Source organism: Sminthopsis crassicaudata, chromosome 2, assembly GCF_048593235.1.
Source record: "Sminthopsis crassicaudata isolate SCR6 chromosome 2, ASM4859323v1, whole genome shotgun sequence".
Taxonomy (NCBI): Eukaryota; Metazoa; Chordata; class Mammalia; order Dasyuromorphia; family Dasyuridae; genus Sminthopsis; species Sminthopsis crassicaudata.
Genome location: NC_133618.1, coordinates 128,943,324 through 128,960,243, shown reverse-complemented (window position 1 = coordinate 128,960,243; position 16,920 = coordinate 128,943,324). Strand labels below are relative to the sequence as shown.

Genomic DNA, 16,920 nt, shown 5'->3' with positions numbered 1-16,920 from the left:
TTTTCTTTAAAAATATAGCTCTTCAGAAATGAACTGAACCAGCTATACTCAGCAAAAGAACTCTGGGAGATGACTATGAACCACTACATAGAATTCCCAATCCCTCTAATTTTGTCTACCTGCATTTTGGATTTCATTCACAGGCTAATTGTACACTATTTCAAAGTCCGATTCTGTTTGTACAGCAAAACAACTGTTTGGACATATAAACATATGTTGTATTTAACTTATACTTTAATATATATAGTTTTTTTTTTTTTTTGACACAATTGGGGTTAAGTGACTCACCCAGGCTCACACAGCTAGGAAGGGTTAAGTGTCTGAGGTCAGATTTGAACTCAGATCCTCCTGACTTCAGAGCTGGTGCTCTATCCACTGTGCCACCTAGCTGCCCCTACTTTAACATATTTAACATGTATTGGTCAACCTGCCATCTGGGGGAGGGGGAGGAAGGAGGGGAAAAATTAGAACAAAAGGTTTGGCAATTGTCAATGTTGTAAAATTACCCATGCATATATCTGGTAAATAAAAACTATTAAAATAAAAAAAAAAATATAGCTCTTTACTTGCTATATGTGTGAACATCTACAGTCACCTAATTGTTGCTTTTTTAAAAGCAAAAGTTGGTACTTTTTAGCCAAAAATAACATTATCTGATTCCATTCCACAGATGCTGAGTTTTCCCTGAGACATGATTGTATTTCAGTGGTGGGCAAATTGACCATATGTTATACCTTGGTAAGACTGAAGAATACATGTAGCTAAAAAGAGTTGTTATCCTTATTGTTGCCAACCCAACAGTTTTTACCCATACAAGTAGTTAAAAGTTTCTGAATGTTATCTTAATAACTAAGTTTTTTTAAATATCTACACAAAATCTGTTTTTCAAATCTAGTTGGTCAAAGAGATGACAAGATCCAATTTCCCATCATGTAAATAGAAGTATAAAAGTCATTAATCTAACTTGATGAATCACTTGGGGTTTTGTGGTATGTGTATTTTAAAAATATGACTAACCCAAATGGATGTATTCTATTGATGAGAAATGGCAGTCAGCCATTTCCTGAAATATATCGTAATATACCTTTGGGGCACATTTCAATGTTAAAAGTTAAAGAAATAAATAGCTATTTTTTTATTGCAGCCACAAGTACAGTGGCATAAGCTGGCAGCTTGAAGAGCTGATGGTCTATAAATTTACTGTACATTATGAGGCACTGTTTTAAATGGCCATGAAACAGGTGTCTGCTATAGACTTGTACAAAACTAAGAGGTTCATAAAAATACAAATGAATAGCAAAGCCTGGGTTCACATCTTATAACTCAATATCTGACAGGACACAAAGATTTTATTTTTAATTTGAGCAAAACACCAAAGCACACCATTATCTCCTATGCAAATAATCAGGTACACATACACACATGCATGTGCACACACATGCACACACACAGAACACACACATACCAGGCTACCAGTCCATGGAATGAAGTACATAATACAATCAATGTTTTGAAAGGTCTTATTATTGCTATTTGTATATAACAAAAGGTCATTCAGCATCAGAAATAAAGTAATCAATCAAATAAAAACCATGTAAGGAAGAGTGACCATTATAAAAATGGAAAAGTTGGGTTTTTTTTTTTTTTTTGAACAAAGCATTGCTTTTCCTTTGTTCCAACAAAAACTTCAAAAAGAAAAGCAGGGGCAACTAGGTGGAACAGTGCATAGTGGCACAGTGTACCAGCCCTGAAGTCAGGAGGACTTGAGTTTAAATCTGGCCTCAGACACTTAACACATCCTAGCTGTATGACTCTGGGCAAGTCTCTTAACCCCAATTGCCTCAAGGGGAGAAAAAAGGAAAGGCAAAGTTTTAGGGAAAATGACTATGGCATAAAGATAAAAAGGCAATATTAAAATTGTAATTACATTGAAAGACAGATGAAATGGCCTAAGGAAGGTCTAGCTCCTACAGAAATAGAGTTTCAGGCAGATTCTTATATTTAAATTTTAAAAAAATATTAAAAAATAATAAAAAAAGATTTATATGAGGTTTCATAGATTATAAGTACTCAAACTGAGATCCCATTCCCATGCTCTGATTACAGAGACAGGTCTTTGTTCATTGAGTCAAACAGGGATGTGGTGTTTTTTCTATCATATCTGTCAGTAACTGGATTTATACTGGATTTTATGGATCAGATTTTCAATTTCTGGATACACATTAGTTGACTTTGAAGAGAGGAAAATGGCCTAGAAGTATGCAAAGTGGAACCCTAATCCATTTCTGTTAAAATAATTATAAGTAATCTAGGGGGACAGAGCCAAAACAGTGGAGAGCAGACAGGACTCTTTGTGACCTTTCTAATCTTCTCTCAAACCAACAGCAGATTAAGCCTCTAAATTGATTTTGAAGTCAAAGAATCCACAAATATTTGGAGTACAACGCATTTCTAGAAGAAGATACCTTGGAAAAACTTCAGAACAGGTCTGTTTCAATTGGGCAGAGAGACAGTCTGCCGAGCTCAGAGGGCAACATAGGGAGACTGGGGCAAGAAACTGGAGCTTCCCCACACCTGGGAATCTTCTGTGAGCCTCCTAGGCCACTCTGTCCTGGTTGCAAGCAGGTGGTTTAGCAGATTTGCCTTTTGAAAGAGACAAATTGTAAACCACTGAACACTGGAAGAACACTGGGCCTAGCTGCCTTTACCCAGCACTGGAATCAATCAGCAAAACTACCCCAGGACAAATTAAAACATCTGTAGCTCCTCTGCATTGAACAGACCTCAAGCCTTAAAAAAATGAATAAAAAAAAAAAATTCTCACTACAGACAGTTTTTATGAAGAGAGAAGAACAGATCTCAAATCCTGAAGTTCCTAAAGGCAAAGCAACTCCAGAAGAAGCCCCAAAGAGAGATATGAGTTGGTCCCTATTTCACAAGGCTTTCTTTGAAGAGTGTATAAAACATCTTAAAAGGGAGAAGAAAAATAGGGAAATGAAATGAGATAACTGCAAGAAGAAATGGAAAAAATGGAAAAAGAATGCATTGAACAAAAAAAAAAAAAATCAATTGGCCAATTGCAAAAGGAGGTAAAAAAGGTAATTGAAGAAAATAATACACTAAAAATTAGAATCGAACAAGTGGAAGTGAATGACTCAATAAGATTTTAACAATCAGTCACTCAAAAACAAAAAAATGAAAAAAATAGAAAATATGAAAAGAGGCAAAGAAAATTTATTATAATTGAGGGAAAGAAGGGAGGGGGATGAGCATTGTGTGAATCTTACTCTTATTAGATTTGGCTCAAAGATAAAATATCAAATATATTTAGCATTATAGGAAAGTGGGAGAGAAAGGAGGAAAAGAAAGGGAAAGACTAATAGAAGGGAAAATGGAAGAATTAGGGGAAAGGTGTAAAAAAGAGAGAGGGGCTGTAAAGGGGGAGGACTGTTTGAGGGAGATGATCATCAAAAGCAAAATAATGGAGAGGATGGAAAGAGGATAGGAAAGAGAAAAGTATAACAAAAGATGGCAGAAAATACAAAACTAATTATTTTAACTGTGAATGTGAATGGGATGAACTCCCCCATAAAATGGAAGCAGATAGCAGACTAAATTAAAAGTCAGAATCCTTCAATATGTTGTTTACAAGAAACACATTTAAAGCATAGTGACACATATAGTGTGAAGGTAAAGGACTGGAACAGAATATATTATGCTTCAGATGAAGGACATAAAAGCAGAGGTAGGAATCCTGATCTCAGATCATGTAAAAACAAAGATAGAAAAAAAAAGGAGGGAAATAGGTAATGGAATTTGAATTTCATTTAAGCTCCAACAGAGAACCTAAGTCTTTATTAGATTGCCAGAAGAGTCCACATCACACATACACACACACACACACACACACACACACACACACACACACACACACAATAAAGTGTGGGGCAAAAATTCTAGAAGCAAATTAATCAAATTTATTACCATTTTATTACTTATAGCTAATAGAGATGGCCTTCTATAACATATATCAACATAAATATGATATGTATACAACCACAAATTGAAAACAATGTATTGAGGACAATAAGGTGGCACAGTGGATACAGCATTGGTCCTGGAGTCAAGGGGACCTTAGGTCAAATCTGGCCTCATGAGCTGTGTGACCCTGGACAAGTCATTTAACCCTGATTTCCACCAAAAAAAAATTCCTCCCCAAAAAAAGATGATAGACCATTTTTTTTCCTTTTTTTTTTTTCTTTTCTTTTTCTGTTGCTTAAGAAAAAGGGAATTTATTGTAAAATGGGATGAAGTGGTAATGGACTCTACTGAATTTCTGCTTCATAGAAGCCTGTAGAGCATAATATAATCTAATGAACTTGAAACAATCAAAAGAAAAGAATGGCCCAATTATGCAGACTTCACCACCTCAGAATCTTCTTCTCTTGATCATATCTGGTTTTCAGCTGAGTGGATGAATCTCTTCATCCTTGAGCTAAGCTGTATCATCTCTGTAGACTTTAAAGATTTTGTCATCCTAAGTAGTGAGTAATCAACTTCCAGACTGGTCAAAAAGCACATGCCAGTATTTCTTGATTCACTGTCCAAAGATCCAGGCTTCAGAGCTGTATGCACTCTTTGGAAGTTGTATCCATTTATCCAGTCCCAAAGATGCATAGTGGTATTAACTGCTCCAGTTACTAGCACTCCATCTGCTTTCACTGCTAAACTGTTAATTATAGCATCATGGTCAACAAACCTGTAACAAATTACTGATCACCAGGTTCTATAGCAAGACAGAACCCATCTGCTGATGGCTGTACAGTTTCCATGGAGGATGGCACTATGGTTTAAGCATGGGAAAGGTCTTTTTGGCCACCATTGCAGCATTTTTGGTGCTACCAGTTTCCATCATGGCCATAGCTAAGTCAGGTATCTGTGAAGGTTCAGGAAGCCCAGATGATTGGGGAAAAAACTACCTACTTAAGCTGAAACAAATTTGGGCTCCAGCCTGGAATCTGAATGACATATGACCACAGCTAAGAATTGTGCAGCAGCGTCCCTTGGTAGTATGTGAATCTGAGTAGCTGAGTAGCTACAGTCAAGGGCATAAAAGACCCTGGTGAATATGCCTTCAAGTTCTTGTACTTGACTGGTGAGATACTCCTGCCTCCACGCAGAGACTCTGAAACTCTTTAAGACTTTCTTCCAATATAGGCATGTACAATAGAGGGCCATACTCTGAATGATGCTAGTGGCAGTTAAAACTGTCATTGACTGGACATATTAGTACTGTAGAGGGGTGATGTCCATACATCTTATCCTATGGTAAAGATGAGCAGGTGAAATGCTGGGCTCTTGAATACAATAAAGCTATCAGATATTATCATGGACATCCAAGTGCAGTGTATGTGTTGGATTTGCATGCACTTGTAACTTGTGGTAGAAATTCAACTGCAAGGGTATGGGATGTAAAGACACAAACCAATGTACATACACTAGCGGGGCAACCCAATACAGTGGCTACACTAAAGTGTCAAGCTGCAGAACCACAAATCATTACAGGAAGCTATGACACAAGCTGGAAAAACACAGATCACATTAAGAAATCGCAGTTTTGCACTTAAGACCTTACACATTTGTATCTAGTTCTCCAGATATTAAGCAGTGGAATTTATTGTACTCAAGAGCCCAGCATTTCACCTGCTCATCTTTACCATAGGATAAGATGTATGGACATCACCCCTCTACAGTACTAATATGTCCAGTCAATGACAGTTTTAACTGCCACTAGCCAGGTTCCAAATCTTTATAATCCTCTCAACAAACCTGTAACAAATTACTGATCACCAGGTTCTATAGCAAGACAGAACCCATCTGCTGATGGCTGTACAGTTTCCATGGAGGATGGCACTATGGTTTAAGCATGGGAAAGGTCTTTTTGGCCACCATTGCAGCATTTTTAGTGCTACCAGTTTCCATCATGGCCATAGCTAAGTCAGGTATCTGTGAAGGTTCAGGAAGCCCAGATGATTGGGAAAAAACTACCTACTTAAGCTAAAACAAATTTGGGCTCCAGCCTGGAATCTGAATGACATATGACCACAGCTAAGAATTGTGCAGCAGCGTCCCTTGGTAGTATGTGAATCTGAGTAGCTGAGTAGCTACAGTCAAGGGCATAAAAGGCCCTGGTGAATATGCCTTCAAGTTCTTGTACTTGACTGGTGAGATACTCCTGCCTCCACGCAGAGACTCTGAAACTCTTTAAGACTTTCTTCCAATATAGGCATGTACAATAGAGGGCCATATTCTGAATGACGTTTGGCAGACATCTTTGGCTTGTGACTCTCTTCATCCCACTCTATTGGCTTTGCGTGATCAGCCACAATTATGTCATGGGTCCTCTTCAAAGATCTGAAGACAAGGGTGTGCACAGAATGCTTCTGTACCTCCATAAAACTGACTTCATTGCTTAATTACTCTGATAGCACCTGCAAGAGGGAGAACTTAGTGTCAAAGTCTCCCCTCTTTTCCTTCTCTTCTAGTTCAGGAGGTAACCAGAGCGGGAATGGAAACTCTGAGCAGAGACTTTTCAATGGACTATTTTCCCCAAATATATTGTAGAGAAGATTCTGATTCATGCCAGATTAAATAATTTCTGAAGTTTCCTCACACTGAGATTTTATTATTTTGAGCATAAAAATCATCACAGCAAAGGGATTTTTCCCTAATAAATAGCATCTACCTCACTATGCGGAATTAAAACATCAGCATTTGTAGCTGTATGGTGTATAATGGACTTTTGTTTATATTGACAATTTCAGTATAATCTAGATTCTCAGCATAGATGCTTCAAGTATGAAGTCACTTTCAACTTTCTATTTGAAGATTATCATCAAATGATGTGAACCATAAAGAGAATAAAAGATAAAAGAAGATACCTTAGCTCTTTACTAAAAATGTATGGGGGAAGGAGTTAGTGAGGAGGGACTAAAAAAAGGTAAGATTATCCCATAGCCAGACAGGCATACAAAACCTAAGAGTTTTGCTCAAATCTCAAGTGGCATAATTTTCCTTTTGGACTAATATCAATTTTCTTGAATTTATGCTATCTAGTTTCACCCTTTCTTCAACATCCTTTGACACTGCATTTATTACTTTCATTGAGATTCCCCAGCCTGTAAGCATTTATAGTTGTAGAAGGGATCCTTGATATGGTATCAATTAGACTAGATTTCAGGACATAAGTCTGAGATCCCATTATTTTGTGAATTTCCCTCATCCTCTTTTAAATTTTGACAAATTTATATTCATTTCTTATTACCTACTTCTAATTTTAAAAAGTAAAGAATATTGTTCTGCTCCATTCTACCTCCAGAAAACATCTTCTCAGTAACTTTCTCTGTTAATTCTACATAATTAATGTCTAGTAGGATGCTTAAAAAGTTTTCTCCTCTCTCCTTTAACATCTGGATTCATAACCAAATAAATCAATACTATCATTGATATTGGAAAGCATTTGTAAATCAATTCACCAAATGCCCATTCTGTGTCTCCAAGCCTTCCAAAAACCAAAACACCCTTCCCTAGCTAATAACCATTTACTATGTTAGCCCTTTCCATTAGAATGCAAACTCTTTAAGGAATATCTCAGTCTTCTGTTTCTACACTCCAGTGCTTCATAGCTTCACTAGTAGAGCACATAATAAACATTTAACATTAGAAAGTTGAGCCCTACCTAGTTCATACTATATTTTCTAAATGAGTTTATTATATTATAATATCCTATATTAATATTAAATGATATTGTTACTAAAATTTCCCATATTTATACAAATTTATTTTAAATATAATAATTAAAATATAACAATTTACTTCAAAATAAAATATTTCATTTGACAATCTCTAATATGTGAGTTAATTGATGAAACCTGGTCTTTTGGGGAATTCTTAAGTTTCAATCCTTTTAATGAATTCTTTTTCATTCATTCTTCTATTAATAAGCCTTATTTTTAAATCCAGGTTCTATTTTTGAATCTCCATGCATACCTTTGGAATAAGGAATCTTTATGCTCATGAATCTTAAATGAAACATACATGATTTTGCAACTGATTGATTTCATTATTGTGTCATTTTGCTGAAATCCCCATAACACTTGGCCTTAAAAATAATATCTTTATGATGTTTGTCTTTCAAAATTATTTGCAGACACAATCAACATAGTCTTCAATCTCTTTGTAAGGAAGGAAAGCAGAGGATTTTATTTTCACTTTCTCCAGGCAAAGTAACAGTGAAGCTATTGGAAGAGTACAGCCATCTAAACCTAAGGGATCCTAATTTCTCCTTTTGGAGACCACACCATCTGGAATCTCCACAAAGGAAGTGAAATATGGCTTAGCTCTCCTACTTCTTTCTTAGCCTCCCCAGGTTTAGTGGAGAACCAAGTTTCCTACTACAAACAAATATTAGCATTTTTTGGTTAATGAGAAGGATTATTCTTTCTTAGTTGGAAGTGTTTTCCTTAGTCATATAGATATTAAAGTGTTTAAATCATTTCTAAATTGCATTTTCAATAATAAGGCCAAATATTTAAAAAAGCAAGACCAGCCATTAGGGAAATATTTACACATTTTTAAGATATTCAGTGTTTATTCAGCAGACTGTATGTAATGTAAACAAATATTCATTGAAAAGGAGAAGAATAGATACATTGGAAGAGAGAGGAAAGGCATTTGCATTATGGAGAATGGCTTGTTATTTGTCTCACTCTTTATGTACTTGGATTATCTCCATACTATATGACCTTTTTAATGTAAAATAATATTATCTCAGGGACTTGATCATTATGTAGCAGAAATCAGATGAACACCTAGTTAAGAGTACCTGTTCCTAAGACCCTTCAGGAATATGAACAACAAACACAAAAACAAATAAAATTTTAAAAATATTTATCCCACTACCAATGCTTCTCTTTAAGTGTAGAGTAGGTTAAGGATGGTTAAGGATGTCATACAAAAGATTTCCACTCTAGTAGATTTAGATGCCTTCTAAAGCTCTTTTGGAATTCTAAGAGTCAATAATTCTTATGTAAGTGCTAATGCATAATAATGTTTAGTAGTTGGAGGGAATGTGAGAAAAGCTGGGACATTAATACTTTGTTGGTGGAGTTGTGACATGATCCAACCATTCTGGAGAGCAATCTGGAACTATGCTCAAAGGGCTATAAAACTGTGCATACCCTTTGACCCAGCAGTGCCATTACTGGGTCTGTATCTCAAGGAAATCATAATGGACGGAAAAGACCCCACATGTGCAATAATGTTTGGTGAAGCTCTTTTTGTGGTAGCAAAGATTTGGAAAATGAGTGGATGCTCATCACTTGGGGAATAGCTGAATAAATTATAGAAGATGAAAGTAATATAATATTATGGCTCTATAAAAAATGGAGAACAAGCTGATTACAGAGAGACCTGGAAAGATTTACAGTAATTGATTCTGAGTGAAACAGGCAGAACCAAGAATACTACATTGTACAGAATAACAGTAAGGAATGGGTGATGGTCAGCTATGAAAGACTTGGTTCTTCTTAGTGGTTCAGTGATCCAAAGCAATCCCAATAGACTTTTGACAGAAAATTCCATCTGTATCCAGAAAAAGACTGAATGTAAATCAACATATGCTATGCTCACTCTTTTGCTGTTTTTTTTTTAATCTCTCCCATGGTTTTTCCCTTTAGCTTTGATTTTTCTCTCCCAACATGATTCATAAAGGAATGTGTATTAAAAATAAATAAAAATACTACAATAAAAATGTTTAGTAGTTTCAGTCATATCCAACTCTTCATGATCCCATTTCCAATTTACTTGTCAAAGACACCAAGATGTTTAATATTTCCTTCTTCAACTCATTTTACACATCAAGAATTGAGGTAAACAGGGGCAAGTGACTTGCCCAGGATAACACAGCTAGTAAGTATCTGAGAACAAATTTGAACTCAGGAATCTTTCTGACTCCAAAGTCAGCACTGTATTAGCTTCCCAATGCACATATATTCAGTGATAAATATTGTTTTGCCATTCAAACTTTCCTTTAGTTATACTGACCTGGTACTATAGGAAACAAACTACCTTGGGAGTCAAAGAATCTGGGTTCAAGTTCCTCATTTGTAAAATGAGGGGTTCTGAGTGTGATAATCTTTAATTTTCCCTCTAGTTCTTTGTCTATGATACTTAGACCATATAGAGCAATTATAAAAGTTCAAGACCCTTCTATCAGCTCTCTCTTGAAAAGTAAAATGCTATATTTACTAAGAAGCACTAGATTAATTATTATTTAGAATCATAGGATTGTAGAGTTAGAAGGAGTATAAGTGAGAATTTAATTCAACCTTCTCATTTTATACTGAATAAAATGAGGCAATATAAAGTAAGCTTAAGTGACTTACCGGAAATTTAGCACAATACCCTGTATTCAGTAAATGCATAATAAATTAATGTTCATTTGACTTAATTTGATTATATTTATCTAAGGTCACACAATTTAGAATTGGCAGAGACAAATATGGATTCAAGTTTGTATTGTCCAAATCTACTGTTAACATTGAGCTTCAAGAATCCTAAATAGTACCTTAAAAATCTTTCTTTTATCTTACCATTGTCACCATAAATCTTCAAATCAAATGGTAACCATTATCAAGTTATATACTACTGAGACTGAGCATAATATTCATTACACAGCATAATAATTCAAAACAGCATAATATTCAGTTATATAATCAGTGTATTCAAAAAAATCTACCCCACCCCTTACAACAACAATTACAACAATGCTATGCATCCTTCTGCAACAATTGCTGTTCACATTCTGAACCATTAACCAGATATCATTAAAAAAAGTGACAAATCATTATCAATGCTGGCTATGGTTTCCCTCCAGAAAAGGGCAAGACAAGAAGGTTCAGTGAAACCCCTCTCTCCCCTGAAGAATAGCTCTGACTGGCCCAAACATAATAAACTGCTGTTTACCTTTGGGATTCTACTTATGCCACATACACATTGTTCATCATGATTAAATGATCCTTTTTTATCTTTCTATGACAGTTACATATTTTAACAGGTGACAGTTTGCCTTTATAAGCAGCAAAACACTAGTTTATTAGTATGCTTGTGTGGCATAAAATAGAGTTCATTTTTTACTGAAATAACTGGAGGAAAGAAACATCAATTGTGCAAGGTTCTGAATGGCTCAATGGGTAGAGAAGGTACCAGCAATAAATTAAGATAGGTTTGCCTTATTTATGAGTCTTAGGTATTCCTTCACAGTTGCGACTCTGCATGAATTTTAAGTGGTCCTTTGATGGGCAAGTCCATCTGAAGCAGCATCATAAACTCTTACATGGTTTCACAATTAATTGTCTCTCTGCAATAAACTCAAGAAAAAGCTTGACTTTACTGCCCAGAGGACTCTAGTCTGTTCTGAAGCAAAGTCGCCTGTGAAGGCAGATTTAAAAGGAGAGTCATTATGATTCCACCAAGTCACTAAAGTGACAATGCTGTTAGCATATCGACCAGGGCCTAACTCAAGGTAACACAGGAAACAAATTTCTTCTGATGAAGTCAGCTGCTAGGAGGATAGTCACAAGAGAATGTGCCATCAAATTATCTCTTCTGGTACTGTGATTAATGCTTTCATTACAGATATGACTAAGAAAAACAATTGCTTATAGCAGTGGTGATTTTTATCATTATAATTGGTAATGATAATAATAGTTTCCATTTATATGGAATAAGTATACTAAAACACATGAACAATAATTGAACAGAATATGAAGAAAACATACTGAAAGAGATCATACTTTGAAAGACATAATATACTTTGGAAAAGAGTTGCTCATAGCCTATTCTAACATGGAATGTCATAGCCTGGTGCTGCCAATAACTCCTGAGTTATTTCCTTATTTCTGTACTCTCATAGTAAGTGTCTTTGAGAAGTGAAATATGGCAGCCCCAAGATGATGAACTGTTCTGAAGTTGTGTGATAGTGCAGCAGAGACCTAAGATAACGTTACTGTCTAGTAGCTCATTTATTTGTGGCTCAGATAACAGGTATACCTTTCTCTCTGCCATTTTCAGGAGACATGATACCTGTTTCTCAGAAGGCAAAACTCAGTCAAGAATAGTCCTCCCAGGTTCTTGATTGTTGTGATTGCATTTACTAGGAAGTCAAGAGTTGGCTAATAATGGAAAAGAGGAAAAAAATGAAGGTTCTGAATTCACATCTTGAGGAGCTACATTTATTTTTGGAAGGCATGGGGAGACAAACAACAACAAATCCATTTTTTTCTTCTCTAACAAAAACAGGCAACCAATCATGAAACAGATCATGAAATCAATATTTCAGAGTATACTTTCTACCTCCTTCTCCATCAGTATTCATTCATAGGAGACCAGAGGATATACTTTATACATATTTTCATTATATTACTTTAAAAAAGATCATTCAGGTTTTTGCACTCTTTTCCTCTTGCTAAAGTCACTTCTGCCCTTTGAAAATATGAAAACTCTTTTGTGATTTTATATTTCCAAAGGGTAGAAGTGCTAAAGAGCACGCCTCTATTTCCGGGAGGAGGGGAGGGAGACAATCAGTCTGCCTAAAGTGTTCTCTTGGAATAAAAGGGGAAAATGAACTACCAGTGAGATGGAGAGAAGTCACTACCTAAAGTACTATATATAGCACTCTGAAACTACAGCAAGAAAGCTAAACATTAGAGACGAGGCAAAGGAAAAAATGTGTTTTGTGTCTATAGGGATCTAAAGGAATTGTTAGTTCAAGCCCATTCCTTGTGCTACTGACACTTGGCTGGTATTAACTGACCCTCTCCAAGCAAGCTCATAAAGCTGGTGAAGGATGTCACTGATGTCCCAGACCTTCCTTTGCTAGGTCCTTTCCCCATCTCCATATCTCCATGGCATCCTTTTACAAAGTCTTTAAGGAACTCTCTTCATCTCCTCTCTTTCATCTACCTTTCAAGAAACGTTAGTGGCAAAATGCAATCTTGGTAAAGTTCTTAAGTCAAGCAGTTTATACTTAAATGTGAACTTCAGTTTTAAATCAAGAAATTACCTTATCCTGGAATATTTTCACTTGAAGTCACATCTCTAATTTATAAGAAAAAGATTGACAGGGAAATTAATTTTAACACTGTTAATATCAAATGTACTATTCTCTCCTCTCCCTCTAAATAAACCTAGTGATGTCTTTATACTCCTGCTCTATGAGTGCTTATTCTCAATTTGAGAATCTTTATGGCTTATTTATCTTATAAATAGAGCTAGCTTGAGCTAGCCACAGCTTTCCAATGTCCTTGCTTTTTTCATTAAGATTTATGACTCATAATGTCATGAAGGTAAAACAACTCAAAGGAGGTGGGTTTTCTTGCTTAGACTTCCAAGAGTATTTGGGGCTTCACGTCCAGGCTTCTCTCCCATATGACCCCTCTCCCCTTTCTCCTCCTTAAAGTATAAACATTCTTTCTGCAAGTATTCTTGGTAGATATCCATGTACTCAGATATATGGGTGACTCAGACTCATGATCCTTTTTATATCCAAGTAAAAGTCCTCTTTCTTTTTTTTTTCCTCTCCACTTCTAAGTATGATTTATTTCAGGACTGATGACCTGACTCCCTATCTGATATAAATCGTTTACTTCTTGTGTATTCTTGAATAATCCTTTCTCTGATCCTCAGTTTTTATATATAATGAACGTATAAGATTAGATTATCTCTCAGTTCTCTAATGATTTTAAATTTATGATATTATAATACTTAGTCATGGAAGGAAAGGATTATAAAACCTCAGGGAAACTGAGGCCTTGAAATGAAGTAAAGATTGAAATGTATAACTAATAGGCAAGCTACACTTTTAATCCAATTTTTCTAATTCCCAGTTGAATGATTGGTATAACCACATCACTTTTGTCTTTTGTTATAGTAATTTTAGATATCATATTTCTAATGCCAAATGTACATTTATGAATTTATAGGTATTTTTCAAAATCTTTTTTGCTCTAGTTTGAATGCTGAGTCTTTTGAGGAATGAGTGATACAATATTCTCATATTTCTGAATCATATAGAAAATGATAAATAACTCTACCTTAAGGTGGGTAATTAGGTCATGAGTCCCACTGCCCCCTCATCTCTATCACTATCATAAAGAAAGGAACTCAGAGCAATAATTCACATTAATATTAAAAGATATAGTATAAACTCAAGTTCAATATTTCCACCAGACAAGGTAGCTTCATTACTCTTACTTCAATGGATGTTGTTGTAATAAAGAATTATTCCTTGGATGCACAGCATAGATATTTCCTTTTCCAGCTTTTGACCTTTCTTTTATTTACTCTTAATAAAAATAAAAAGTAATTTAGTCTGGTTTTGAGGCAAGGCACAGGAACTAGCCATAAGCATAAAACTAGTAAAATAGTATATAAAAATGTCTTTCAAAGATTTTGTTGTTCTTGGATCTATGATGGGAGATGGGTTAGATGGGAGGAAATGGTCTCAAAAGATATAGTAAAGTAAGTATTTAACAATGCATTATGCTTAAAGAAAGGGAATTATCTATCCTCTAAATTTTGATTCTATGGATAGGATAAGAGGAGACAGAGGACCTTAGTGGTTAACATAATAACAGTGATCAATATTTACATAGTATTTTAAAGTTTTTAAAGTGCTTTATATGGTTCTGATTACAGAGTTTATGTTTGATCTTACATAGTCCTGCATAAAATCGCCCCTTATCAGATGATGTCTCTAGGTTATATAATTTTGTTCTTTGGTCTTTTCCCACAAAAATTAAAGAACTGAAACTCCTGCCACTAGAAATTTCTGATTATTGAATATTTCCTTTCTTTTGCTTATTGTCAGGATCACCACAGCATGTCACTTTCTAGTCATACACAAGACATTCCAGCATATATATATATATATATATATATATAATCTTTCATGTCCCATTTTCCCAAATCTTGTTTCCCTTTGTGTCTTCCTTAATTATAATGTAAGCTGTAAGCTCTTTGGGGTCAAGAATTGTTTTGCTTGCTTGTTTTTGTATTCTCAGAGCAAACTTTTTAAAAAATTCATTCACTCATTATTTCATTACTTCATTTGAGCCTCACAAAAATCTTATAGGGTAAACACTCCTGCTATTAGTATTCTCCTTTTATAGGTATAAATGCTGAAGCTCTATTGTGTTAAATGAGTTGCTCATGTTAATAGAGTTTCTGATGCTATTTACTATCCTATATTGTTTCGATATGGCAATTACAGTGGAAGGAAGGAAGGGAAAGAGATTAGGAAACATATTGAAATGACAAAATAGAGTCCTGATCTATTTTAATAATATGATAAAGTGATAAAGGTGATAAAGATCAACTAGGCATATAAACTGATAATATGATTTCACTGGTACAGAGAATTCTCTGGTGAGAAATTTACTTATGCAGGTCAGTATCTTCTCTGCAATCTATATTCTTAGAATTGCTAGAAAAGAGGTGTCAAATTTGCTGTGCAAAGACAATGTAAAACTAGCAAAATCCTAATACAGCCCAAATCAGATTAAAATGTACTTGGGAAATGCTTATCAAAATAAATTAAAACATATTATAACATAGTTAATGTTAATTTTTGGTTTTCTAAATTAATATGTGTCCCTCAGGGATTCACTTCTGAGTTTGACACCATCAGTCTAGAACGTGTAGAGGTTGTAACTTGCTGAAGACATAAAACTGATGGATGGATAGAAATGTTGCAGGAGATCTTATAAAACAGAAACTCACTCTTTACTATGCTATGCTACCTCTCAGAGATGGAGATGTGAATGGAAGGAGGAAGGAAAGGAAAGAAGAAGAAAGCAAATTAGGAAGAATGAGAAAGACAGAGAGGAAGAAAAAGGAAATGGATTTCTTTCATTTATCAAACCTCACCCACAGATGATCAAGACATCTGACTAATATGAGGCCTAAATAGCTAAACAACAAAACCCAAATTGTAGAAATCATTTTCCAGTCTGAGAAATTGTGATTGAAAATTTTACATTTTACAATGATGTCTTCACAATCAATGACAAAATTTACATTTGTTGGAAAGTTGATTAAAAGATAAAAATAACGTCAACTCACCTTGGTGAGTAGCCTCTTAGGAATATCTTGTTTACAAAGTTATTTCAAGAGGCTAAGCAACTCTTTAAAAGCAATGTCATGTACAAGGTCCCCTCTGAACATTGATTTTCCCATTTTATTATAACTAGCAAATACAGCAAAGCAGTCTAGGGCTCAATCTAAAAACACATATGCATGTACACATAAACAGAATTAAGATACTGAAAAACAAAATAAATGGTGAAATATTTTTAAATGAATTTAATTTAAAAAGTACTCTTAGCTTCTAAACAGCAGGACTCAGTGTCCTTAATCACAAAAGAAAATATTTTGAAACCTTAAAGATACATTCCAGCTCTCATATTTTGTGATTATCCTATGTGTCATAACATTTATAAATCTCTATTGATTAGAAAAATTTAAATTAAAATAACTCTGAGATGCCACCTCCCACCTATCAAAATGTCATATGTAATAAAAAAGAGAAATGAAAAATGTGAAGAGGATGTTGGAAAACTGGTTCAATAATACATTGCTGGTGTAGTTTTAAATGTACACAAGTATTCTGGAAACAATTTGGAATTATACCCAAAGGACTAGAAAATTGTGCATAATCTTTGATCTAGCAATAGCACTATTAAGTCTATATCCCAAAGAGAAGTTTTAAAAGAGAAAAAACTTACTTGTACAAAAATATTTACAATTGTTCTTTTTATGGTGACTTAGAATTGGAAATTGAGAGGAGAGTTATCAATTTAG

General features: G+C 34.8%; 1 protein-coding gene and 1 pseudogene across 8 annotated transcripts in view; both read right to left on the bottom strand.

Annotated features, from left to right (window-relative positions):
* UNC5D (unc-5 netrin receptor D) overlaps positions 1–16,920 on the bottom strand; it is a 770,467-nt gene that overhangs the window by 732,189 nt on the left and 21,358 nt on the right. The gene's annotated exons all lie outside the window — the stretch shown is intronic.
* LOC141554868 (pleiotropic regulator 1 pseudogene) overlaps positions 1–16,920 on the bottom strand; it is a 52,186-nt pseudogene extending 35,266 nt beyond the window's left edge.